The sequence below is a fragment of the Osmia bicornis genome, chromosome 16, assembly GCF_907164935.1.
Source record: "Osmia bicornis bicornis chromosome 16, iOsmBic2.1, whole genome shotgun sequence".
NCBI classification, from domain to species: Eukaryota; Metazoa; Arthropoda; class Insecta; order Hymenoptera; family Megachilidae; genus Osmia; species Osmia bicornis.
Genome location: NC_060231.1, coordinates 1,618,556 through 1,631,298, shown reverse-complemented (window position 1 = coordinate 1,631,298; position 12,743 = coordinate 1,618,556). Strand labels below are relative to the sequence as shown.

Sequence of the window (12,743 nt, the reverse complement as noted above, 5' to 3'; positions counted from 1 at the left end):
TAGGCTACTTCCTTCTTCAGTAGCTCGCATTTTTCCGGCTGGAGATTTAGATTTGCTTCTCTCAGTCTTGCCATAAGTCTATTGAATTTTGTTTCGTGTTCCACGATTGAGCTAGCATAGATTACTATGTCGTCAATGTACACGAATGCTTCGACCCCTTGTAGTCCATCCAGAACGTTGTTCATAAGCCTCTGGAATGAACCTGCAGCATTCTTTAAACCAAATGGCATTCTTTTGAATTGGAAGTGTCCAAATGGCGTTGAAAAAGCTGTTTTGTGCTTATCGTCTGGATGCATGGGTATCTGGTGGAAGCTAGACTTTAAGTCGAATATTGAGAAGTATTTTGCGCTTCCCAATTGATATAAAATATCGACTATATTTGGCAATGGATATGCGTCGCTACATGTTTTTTCATTTAATTTTCTGAAGTCGATAACTAGTCTCCATGATTTGTTTCCTTGTGTATCTTCTTTTTTTGGTACTATCCAAATTGGAGAATTGTAAGGTGATGATGAATGTTCGATGATATCTTTTTCTAATAATTCATTTACTTGTCGATTTACTTCTTCCTTTAGTGCTTGTGGATATCTGTATTGCTTTATATTAACTGGAGCTTCGTCGGTTGTAATTATTCGATGAAAAATTTTGTTTGTTGCTCCAAGTTCATCTTCGTTTAAATAAAATCGATCAGCGTTGTTTGAAATTAAATTTTTTATACTTGATTTTTCTTCTTTATTTAGATGTTCCAGGCGAAGTGATGTAAATAATGTAGTGATGCGCTTAGTAGAGTCTAATGGTGCTTCTTCTTCTTCTTCTATTTTAATTTCTTCGTATGGTTCCAATTGTACGGAAGGCATTTGAATTTTTATTTCTTCAGAAGAGACATTTGTTGCATGAAGGAAAGCTATGCCAGTTCTGTTTGTAACAATGGCGTTTCCCATGTACAACTGTGGGTGTATTTCAATTTTTGGTATAAAGCCTGTGTTTTCTTCCGTGTTTTCTACTTTAATGGGTATCGTTGTTCTAGTTCTTGATGGTATGGTGATTAAAGGTTCTTGAAATGGTATGATGTAATTGTTGACTATGAGCATAGATTTGGCATAGTCAATGTTCGCTCCGCTATTCTTGAAGAATTCCGTTCCTAGTATTCCATCGTGCGCTATTGGAAGGTCCTCCACGACATGGAATATGGACTCTGTATCCAGCGCTTTTACTTCGATGTAGCCTAGGGTTGAAAGATAGCCTTCTGTTATTCCATTTAATTCGAAGATGATATTTGTATTAATTATTGCTTTATTCGATATAATATGTCTTTTTATAATATTTATATCTGATCCAGTATCGATCATTAGTGATGCTACTCCTTGATGAAAATTTTCATTTATGAGTTTAATACTTGGAGGCTTTTCCGCGTAATTTGCTTTTAGACACAGGTTCGTTTCTTTACGTACCTGTGGTTCTTGAGTTGTAGTTTGTTGTTGTGGTTGGTTTTTGATTTTTTCTTGATACGCTTTTTTCCTGCATTGCTCAATAGTATGGCCAATGTTTTGGCAATAAGCGCATATTGGAGGTTGTTGCCTTCTCCAGTTTGCGGTGCCTTGGTACCAGTTATTAGGAGGTTGATTTCCCGGGGGTTGATGAGTCGGGTTCGCCAAAGGTTGATTTGCCGGTTGTTGAAAAGCCGGTGGTTGTCCCGTTCCTTGGCGTTGATATGAAGGATTCCGACCCATATTTTGATGCTGGTTCACCGGGGTTTGGTTTTGTGGAACCCGGTTTTGTTGCATCCATCGATTCCTTGGTTGATTGTAATTATTGTAGTTGCTGTTGAAGTTGTTGTTGTTGAAGTTATTGTTGTTATTATTGTTGAACCAGCAATTTTGAATCGTATGTCCCGGGCGCTGTCAATGCTGGCAATATTTTGGCTGCCACTGGATTGATGATACCTGCTGCCTTTGGAATGAACGGCTACTGCAGGTATTGGTGCTGTGGCCGTATCCAAAACAGTTGCTGCATTGAACGGCCTTCGTTCTCATCATATTCTCTTTGTACTCTGCTTCGCCTTTGATAGCTGCACTAATTGCTTCGTCTAAGGTGTCGAATTCGCAATTTCGCAATCGACTGAAGATTTCTGGTTTTATCCCAGTCAGAAATGCTTTGACAGCATTGGCTTCTGCAGATACATTATATTGCTGCGTATGATCAGGAATTTCGATTTCATTACAGTTCTGAATTTGCAGCAGGATACTGGAGACTCGGCTGCTATAGTCGACGACTGCTTCGTTCGCCATTTGAGCCATTTTCGACATGTCTCCGTATAATTGTATCGATGAGTACAAAGGAGCAAATCGTGATTTTAACACCGTAATTAGCCGTTCGATAGTATTGTAGTCTCCGCTCAATACTACTCTCGAAGCTTGTCCATATAGTTTATTTTTAATTAACTGGACTAGGCCGTATTCGGCGTTTGGTGAAATCATGCCCCTAGCATTAAGGCAATTCTTCGTGAATTGATACACGGATATGTTGTGGCCATCGAAAGGTGGCACTATGTCCGCTGCATCCCTTATGCTAATAGGTCGGTTGCCCTCTACTGGTACGTTGGCTTCGTTATCCATCTTATAACTATTTATTAATGTATATATATGTTGTGACCCTTTCGGGGGTTCACTCTATACAATATTTTGTCGTTACTACACACTCTCTCAATCCTTTAGTATAACCGTTGGGCGCCAGCCACTCGCGATGGGAATCGAAAATTTGGAAAAAGGGGACAGAATGGGGGTCGTTACAAGGGATGGGACACGGGCACTTTCGTCCTTACAATATCGCGGGGGAGTACGCAAGGAGGATTTGTCGAGGGCTAGGAGAGATCTCAGGGTAGGGAAGGTTCTCTGGAAGTTCGTACACGTTACGCGTGAGAGGAATTTTGTGGACGGGATTACTAGGGGGCTGGACAAAGGGGTTCGCAAAATATAACATCGGATAACCGGCACGATACGCGGATACGTAATTCCGAACTCGAAGGTTACCGTTGCCGAAACTCAGGTACTTTACAAAGTAATATCGCAAGGGACTCGCCAGAACTCTTACGCACTCTCACTCAACTTTCTTTCCCTAATCGTTTTCGTACTCTCTCAATTTCCGCTCTCGATATGCTTTATTAGATAGCCTAGGCTCAATGACGGCTCGTCGTCGCTGCGGCGACGACGGGCAGGCCCTCCAAACTCCCGTATTTAATGCTGTAACTAAAATTAGTTTGGCGCAGAAAATCCAGGCGGCTCTGGTGTCGATACAAACACATATAAATGATATCGGTGAGGTACACACACACAAGCACATGGTCCCTATATACGTGTGGATGGTCTTATTCAGTCTTATTCAAAACGGTGAAAAATAAAAATAATGATAGGGAAAAAATTACAACAATATATAAAGGGAAATGGAAATATATATATATATATGTATGTATATGTATTACAAATTTAATATATTTTTTTCACCGTTTTGAATAAGACTGAATAAGACCATCCACACGTATATAGGGACCATGTGTATATGACCATGTATATATATATATATATATAATATAAAAGTATTATAAAAAATAGAATTATAACTCATATAAAGTAATATAATTATAATTGTAATTATAAATAATATCAAAAGTAGAAGTATACAATAAATCATACATTCTACTCGCAGATTACATTATTATACATTAATTTACATACATTTCATACAAAACATACATTCAATATAAAACATACATTTCATACAAAACATACATTCAATATAAAACATACATTTCATACAAAACATACATTCAATATAAAACATACATTTCATACAAAACATACATTCAATATAAAACATACATTTCATACCAAACATACATTCAATATAAAACATACATTTCACACAAAACATACATACATCTCCATCTACAAGCATGCGGACACCCTTGAAAACAGAATGTTCTTTTTAAACATGAACCAAATGAGATTTCTTGAGGAGTTGTACAAAATGAATCTACTAGATGATGTGCCTGGTCGTTTAAAAAAATTACAATTTGTTGAAATCGTTAAAAAAAATAGTGAAGGATAATTTTTGAAATTTTATATGCAAGCCTATAATGAAAATTACAAACATAGATTTTGTAGATGTAAGCTACAGTGACTCACGAAATTGATCACATCGTACCAATGTTCCTAGTTTTCTTGAAATACAACTTTCTTAGAAATTTAAAATTTAGTAATTTAAATTATTGATTAAATACATTTCCAAAGATCTATAATTTGTCATTACATTTTGATTAAATAAAAAGTAGAACAATGGAAACTATTTGATCAGTTTTGTGAGTCATATGCATGCATATGCATACTGAAAATTTAATCGAGATCCGTTAACGTGTATAAAAGTTATAAGCACTTGAAATTAGTGAAAATCGTGATTAGTCGCGGATAATTTTCACTAATTTCAATTGCTTATAACTGTTAGACGCGTTGACATTTTCAACATGCATATAGCTTACTTACATCTACAACATGTATGTTTTTAATTTGCATTACAGGCCCAAAAGAAGCAATTATAAGAAGTGTCCTTCAGTATTTTTATCGCGACTGTGACAAACGTTTCGTTTTATTAAAACGAAAAAAGCACATCATCTAGTAGATTAATTGTTACAGCTCCTCAAAAAATCTCAAGTTGTTTGGTGCAATTTTAAGAAGAGCATTATGTTTTAGAGAGTATCTGCATACTCATAGACGGAGGTGTATGTACATCACACACATACAGAATGTCTCGAAAATCTCGGTAGAAACAGGAAGGAGGCGATTTCTCGTGCAAAAGTGAGTTCGAAGTGTAGGATGACAATCTCTCATTCAAGAGTGCGCTCTCAGGGAAACTGACTACGAAGCTCCGTCAAGCACGTGTGCATCTGAACAGGCAAAAGGGGAGTCGGTTGAACGGCGTTCCTCGCATTCAATGTCATGACTTGCAGCACTGAATTGTGACCAAAAAATTACCGATATTTGAAGCTTCTACAGGGTGATTCTCTCGCTACGCTACCCGAAAGGAAGTGTTGCCACAATAGAATGTACAGGGTGATCCTCTCGCAGCCGGACACAAAGGAATTGACGACAATGAACCCCTTGACCTCACCATGAAGACACACAGAGTCGTCTCGGACCGGGTGAGTCTCCACTGGTACGTGATAATGCGGACCTCTTTATGGTGCGGTCAAGGGGTTCATTGTCGTCAATTCCTTTGTGTCCGGCTGCGAGAGGATCACCCTGTAGAAGTCTACATCCCATTTCTGTCATCGCTTACTTGTCGGAGGTGGTCCCTGCAGCGAAGACGGCTGTGTGCGTGAAAATGTGTTCAATTTCGTATTCACTACAGCATTTGTGCTCCGCAAGCATTCGTTCGGGCAAAAATGCTCAACTGAGTACGAGGCTTTAAGGAAATATTCTGTTTTCCGCACCGGTTAAATGGGACTCTTCGCTGTAGGGGTCAACTAAACGATGACAGAAATGGGATGTCGACTTCTACATTCTGTTGTGGCGGCACTTCTTTTCGGGTAGCGTAGCGAGAGGATCACCCTGTACTGTTGTCTGCTACAAGCCATATTTCTTTTTATGTTTACAAATAGAAATGTCGTTACAGATATACAAAAATTTCTTCCATAAATTTGAAAATTGGGGTGTCCCCCTTGAAATGATCCCTACAAAATTACTGTACGTTTTTTACTTCAGTTTGAATGAACAATGTGTCGTCAACATTACAATAATCCTAAGTACATCAGGAAGAAATTGCATGGCCGTCTTATACCTGGTGTGTGTTGTGCGTTTTTAAAAACGTGTATTACCACCCTGCTGCCTTATTACTTATAGGCTTGTGAGAGATCTTTTGACACTCCTCAATGTACGGCCTAGCGGCCTAGAGTATCCCATACGGGATTTACTGATGGGTGGTAAATATATGGTATCCGACCATGCTAAACGAGGACTGTATTTTCATTATTGTAATGTCAATTGTAAGAAATGGTATAAAACAGTATAGAATAGTAACTTTTCAAGGATCATCTCAAGAGGGATATCCAATCCTCAAATTCATGGCAAATTTAACACGTTGAGTGCCACGCGAATTTATAAGGAAATCCTCGTCAGGCCACGCGCGCTGCTTAGAAGTGTGCTGGTATTGTGGTATAGCAGTGCCAAGCGCACTTCTAAAATTGAAACTTACAATGTACAATAATTAACACTGAAACGACCGCTCACGAGATTTCTCGTGTTTCAATGCTGAGATGTCGGTCATTTAAGTGTTAAAACAATGTCCTTTTTTTAATTTTATATCGTATTTTACACTGTCAGTCACCGATGACGTATGTGGCACTCAACGTGTTAATGTTGAAATAACTTTTTGTATGTCTGTAGCGACATTTCTATTTTTAACTCGTTCGCTACCAGCCGTCACATATGTTTTAAAATTTATCATACAAAATAATATATATAATATATAAATGTACTTCACTTTGCAAAATTGTATTTATTTACTTTTTGTATTCCAACTCTATTCATTTCCTTCTAATTTGATATGTCACACATACATATGTGACGCATGGGCGACAACGGATAGTTTTTATATAGCCCAACGACACATGTGTGCCAGTTTCAAAGAATCTTTCTTTTACTTTTTTAGAATGTTGTTAATATAAATACTATTTATATAAAGTCTGTTCTTCTAAACGTCATGGGACATATTTCCCATGAGACTCTGGTAGCGAACGAGTTAATGGGTTATACATTGTCAGGAAGCTGAAAAAAAGCGATTTTTCAAATCTTTTTTTTTTGGAAAGACGTTTGCATTTATTTTAATGAATCTTTTTATATTCAATTAAGTTGATCTTCACGTATACACTCAATCTGAAATCACAAAGCAATTAAGATTTAGTTTATATAAGGTGAAATCTTGTCTTTAATGGAAGGTTTATAAGCAATTTAAAACATTTTTTTTTTCAAAAATGACATTTTGTTTTGAACAGCCGCCATTTTGTTCAAACGTGATCTTTTTCTGATTCCTTCTATTAAAGACAAGATTTTACCTTATATTATCTAAATCTTCATTGCTTGTTGATTTCAGATGATCCACTCCAGAGATATCTTGTTCACCACAAAACGCCTTTTTTTGGAGGTGCTCTTGGAGATCGGGCCTAGCAGCTCGACAAATCAATATTTAACAAAAAAAAAAATGAGTGTATACGTGACGATTAACTTAATTCAATGTAATCGCTTTTTTCAGCTTCCTGACTATGTATAACCCCTCAAGGGGTAACACCGCTTTGATCGCTTCAATTAACACGTTCGCGACGGGATGATCCACCGGTGGTACATTCTTGTTTGTCCCATGGGATGGGATGATCCACCGGTGGTACATTCTTGTCTATCCCATGGGATCAGATGAGCCACCGGTGGTACATTAACTATTGTCGCGTCATAGCATTGAAATAACTGATTACTGTAATTAACAAATTTATTTACATCCCGCCACACGGCAGGGACACGAAATTCAGGCCCCGTCGCGAATGTGTTAATGCAGAAGGATTACTTTATGAGCCGCCATTTTTCATATAACAAAAAAGAACTTTCTATTTTAATATTGCATTTCTGAACCCTTTCGGAACGAGCGCTCTGTCCGCGATCAGTCCCATTTTGTATGAAGATTTTCATACATCAAGATTTTCATACATCAAGATTTTCAACATAAAACAATGTTTCTTCTAACAAGTATTGTTATATATAGTTACAGACTATCACATGAATGCCGGATATATCCGGCGCAGGTACACACAGGTCATCAAATGGATGCCGGATATATCTGGCACTCGTACCGAAAGGGTTAAAAGAAAATTCTCGAAAAAGCCTTAAATTTTGAAGCGGTCAAAGTGGTGTTACCTCTTCAAGTTGAAAACATCGCAGGGAAAATGGCTTGTAGCAGACAAAAAAGAAGCTTAAAATATCGACAATAAGTTGGTCACAATTAATGCTGCAAGTTATGACATTGTTTACAAATGCGAGGAAAACTGTTCACCCGACTCCCTTTCCCGTTCAGGGGCACACGCGGTTGACGAAACTTCGTAGTCAATTTACCTGAGAGTGCAGTCAAGAATGAGGGATTGTCATTCCACACTTCTCACTCACTTCTGCACGAAAATTCGTCTCCATCCTGCTCGTATCGTGATTTTCATGACATTTTACATACATACATTGCATTCATCACACACACTGTATACATTACAAAATTCTGTATACATTGCACTCATTACACACACTGTATACATTACAAAACACTGAATACATTGCATTCATTCCACGCGCTGTATACATTACAAAATACTGTATACATTACATACATTCCATACATTGCACACATTCCATACATAACTTATTTCCTACTTATATGAAGAGCTCGTGTTATAAGTGGATCCGAAGACGCAGGCTCCTCGGATCCATTTATAACACGATTTACTCTTCCTATATAATTCTTGACAACATATATGATACATTGATGTATCACATCAATTGCCATGTTCGGAGCATGTCAATTTAAAATCCACATGCTCCGAAATGCATAATTTAAGAGTCGCAATAAGGTTAGGAGTGTGCGCTATCTGTGGCATATTAGCGAGGCAAATAGACACTACCTGCGTTATTAAGGATCTACACGCAGCACGCATCGACGAACCTTCAGAAACATTCATTTCAAAAACTAATGCCGAACAAAATTTGCAGGTGGTGTTCTTCTTCAGAACACCCCGTGAAACATACTGAACCACTGTCAATACAGTGGATTCAGCAGCTGCCGAAACGTTGTAATTTAGAAAAATATTGGAATTGTCGATCATCGATGCAGCTGGAGCAGGTGACAAATATTTTTTTAGACTAATTAAAAAGTTTGCGGATTCTTCAGATTCGCAGTTAGTATCCGCACTTACCAACTGCGAATAGGAATTTAAGAGCAATGTCCTATAATACCCGTGAAAGGCAGTACACGTTGGATTAGTATTTCGCGTACCATGCTGTCTAATCTGTCCGAAAAAGTTTTCTAAGGCATCTTGGTTAAAATTACGACCAATAAAGTGAGAAAATCCAAGATTGCCTAGAAGTGTTGTTAAAAATTTAAAATTTTGTAGCGTTCTAATCCAATTGTGTACTACCAGTGGACGCTCTTTATCCGCAAACTTTCTTTTGATAAACGTCATGCTTCGAAAAACATTAATTCCTACATCCCAGATATTGGGTCTATCACAGTTCGTATCTACTACCGGAACAGGACGACTACTGTTGACACTGTCGAAAATATCATTCATAAAATGAATGAATCGAGCAGTGCCAACACCTTCTAAAGACATTTCACGCGTACCGCACACACTCTGAACTTTATTGCGACTCATGAGTGTCATGACGCACCCAACCGATTGACTAAACACCTGCGCGCAATACTTAACCTTCATTTTCCTAATTTTATCTACTACTACATGCTTTGCAGTAAGCTTCTTCAGAACTCGGTCCTGAGAAGAAGCATTACTGCTATCAATAAAATATAAATCTTCCACGTATGACCATTTAGCCACACGTGGAACATTATCCGCTAAATGGAATTGCAAATCTTTAGTCAAAAGATTGTTCCGCATGCACTTTAATAGGTGCGGAGAATCGAAGAGCGGCACGATTTGATTTTCATCAATAACAATTATATCATGCCGCAATGGATTGGACTGCTGAAAGGCATTTCTTTTCGAATAATCTATTAGGCATTGTATTGCCTTACAATTCGTGCTGCCTTGGTCACAAACTGAGGCTACAACTACAATGCCGGCCTGACATGCACGGCGAACTAATTCTTTAAACATCCTAACGATGCTCTCCGCGGAAGATGTACCCCTACAAAAAGTGTATGCCACAGTTGCTTCCAAGGTCGCACTCCGTGTATGCCTTTCAACATCCACACCATGGCATGATCCGCGATATCTACTGAACGCGAAAAACCGGAGTCTACAAATCCTTCAACTATGTCCATTGAAGGATTGTAGACCAGTGACGGCGATAATTTAATTTCGTCGAAAAGCAGAATAGCGTACCTGCTTTTCTCGTCTTGAAAGAACTCGGACCGCTCTTCGAGTTCATGGAATACGTTGTCGCAAATTCCAGCTCTTAGTGGAATGTGCGACAATAATTTCCGAAGCGTTTCGATACTTGGCAAAAGAAATAATTTTGACAAATATCGAAACGCTTTTGGACTTTGCTTATAAATACTTAGTGCTAGTACCTTCTCCTCTTCCGTGAAGCGTCGTCCGTAGATGGGTCTTCCCTCGTTGCGCATCTGGGCGGAAATCATCGCGTGCAGGGGTGTTGGCAAGTTTTCCAAAACTTGGCATACACCTACCTGCACGAGACGCTCTATCTTCTTGATGCGGTCCTTCGTTGCCATCTGCCGCCGCTTGCATTGCCGCGCCGCGCCGTCTTCATTACCGCTGCCACGGCGCTGTAGACTCGTTGCTGCAGGGGCTTCTCCACGATGTTGTCCCTGAGCATCTTCAGTATATTACCTGCAGAAGGAAACATACAATAAAATTACTCTGTAAAGGATATATAAAGTTATATAAAGTACAATATAGTTTACATGTGTATTACTGCCATGTGTACCGTATACACAGTGTAATTTACACATGGAAACGTATAATATCGACTGAAGGTATGTACAAACTAGGGTGGCGCACTGAGCGAGACCTTAAATGGAGGATGTATAACTCAGTACAGTAAAACTTGGATATATGCAACAGAAGTTTGTCTGGATATATGCAACATCGCTATCCCCTCCACTTGGGGGGATCCCCCTAAGCCGAACCGAGCCGCTCGGCGAGGAAACCGTGTAATATGATCCGACCGTAATATCGATGTGACTAATACTAATTGAACGATAAAACTTTTTTATTTTTAACTTTTTCTTAATGAAACTTTTACTAATGCATTTGTGAGATTTTTCTGATTAAAATGGTACCAAACACGATATGATTTGGCTACATATGTATAAGGCAGGCCGTACACCAAAGATACATGAAACACGCAACATGCAACATGCAACACGTCGCATGTTGTGTACGAACGTAGAATAGGTAACGCGGCACGGTACAAACGATTTGTACGGACGGAGAATCGACACCTCGCTTGGATATATGCAACATTAAATGCCCAGAATCGACACCTCGCTTGGATATTTGCAACGTTTAAATGCCCAGAATCGACACCTCGCTTGGATATATGCAACGTTTAAATGCCCAGAATCGACACCTCGCTTGGATATATGCAACGTTTGAAACCCGAGTCGACGCCGCAACCGGTTTTCATTTCCAATCCTCCTTTGCTTTTCGCCAACTTTTAACATCAATTTTAGCAAGTAATTATAATTCAAACTATATCGTGTTTGGTATCATTTTAATCAGAAAAATGTCACCAATGCGTTAGTAAAAGTTTCAGTAAAAAAAAGTCAAAAATAAAAAAGTTTTATAGTTGAATTAGTATTAGTCACACCGATACGTTTCGGCTCTTTCTTTTGATCATCGGACCTCTCTCTTTCCACCACTGTCTGTCCTTTTCTACGTTCACGCTTGGCTGCTCGTCGCGTGTAACCCGAGATTCGACACCTCGACTGGATATATGCAACGCCTGGGTCCCAATGTTTGTTGCATATATCCAAGTTTTACTGTATAACTCTGAGAGTACCTCCAGTTACGAGGAAGTGTATCCGATTTGGAGTACATCAATCTGGGGTATATTATTTCCTTGAACTTGCAAAGAAAAAGTACGTCAAATAATGCACGTAAAAAATACATAAAATAAAAATTTCAGTTGTATATGTTACCAGTATTGTATGAAAAGCAAGCATTGTATAGAATGCCTGGCGTTTTTGAGCAAAGTATAAAATATCCCAATTATTTTAATATTATATCAACTTTGGATTCATATTGCCTAGGCATTCTGTACAGTGTTTGCTTTTCATACATGGCCAGTAACATGTACAAATGATAAAAAAAAAGGAGTAGAATATCAACAATTTCCTTTCGGTAAGAAATAAAATTGTATACATTTCTCTCATTTTATCATATGGATGCAACAAGGAATGTTTAATGGAATTAATTAAATTGTACCGCTTTGAGTTAATAACTTCAAATATTTTTTTATTTATTCTATATTCTTTGCAGTGTTGTCCTGCACTTATGATTACTTAACCTAATATTTGAATACTTATTTCATACCTTTCTGGCCTTTCTGGGCTTGTGATCGCTGATGCTCTCTTCCAGGGACAGCACAATCTGTAATTGTATAAAAGACTTAATAAAAGTTCCCTTTAAATGACTCATGCATATTTAATACTAATATCCAGTAATATAGGAACTCATACCTGCATTATGCAATGGCTTCTCTTCTTTTACACTGACAAGGAGAAGGCAAGCACTTCGGGTCTCAGATTTAGTTGAAACTTCGTACACTTATAGATCTTGTTCTCCTGTTTACGAATATATACCATTATAGGCGTAGATACTCAATAGTTTTTTAGATATTTGTATTTGAAGTTTCATTATACCGAGAAATATAGATTTAGTGAAAGTTTGCGACAAGAAGCGAACTGGCGAAGTGGCAACGTACCGGATACATACTCGGAAGGCTCGCGTTCGAATCCGCTCG

At 38.3% G+C, this 12,743-nt stretch overlaps 1 long non-coding RNA gene across 1 annotated transcript; it reads right to left on the bottom strand.

Annotated features, from left to right (window-relative positions):
- Positions 1 to 10,552: 10,552 nt before the first annotated feature.
- On the bottom strand, positions 10,553 to 12,485 carry LOC123988585. Its single transcript, XR_006830189.1, has 3 exons — positions 12,460 to 12,485; positions 12,314 to 12,370; positions 10,553 to 10,606 (listed from the first exon to the last, which is right to left on the bottom strand). It is a non-coding gene; the product is annotated as an uncharacterized LOC123988585 (long non-coding RNA).
- Positions 12,486 to 12,743: the final 258 nt, after the last annotated feature.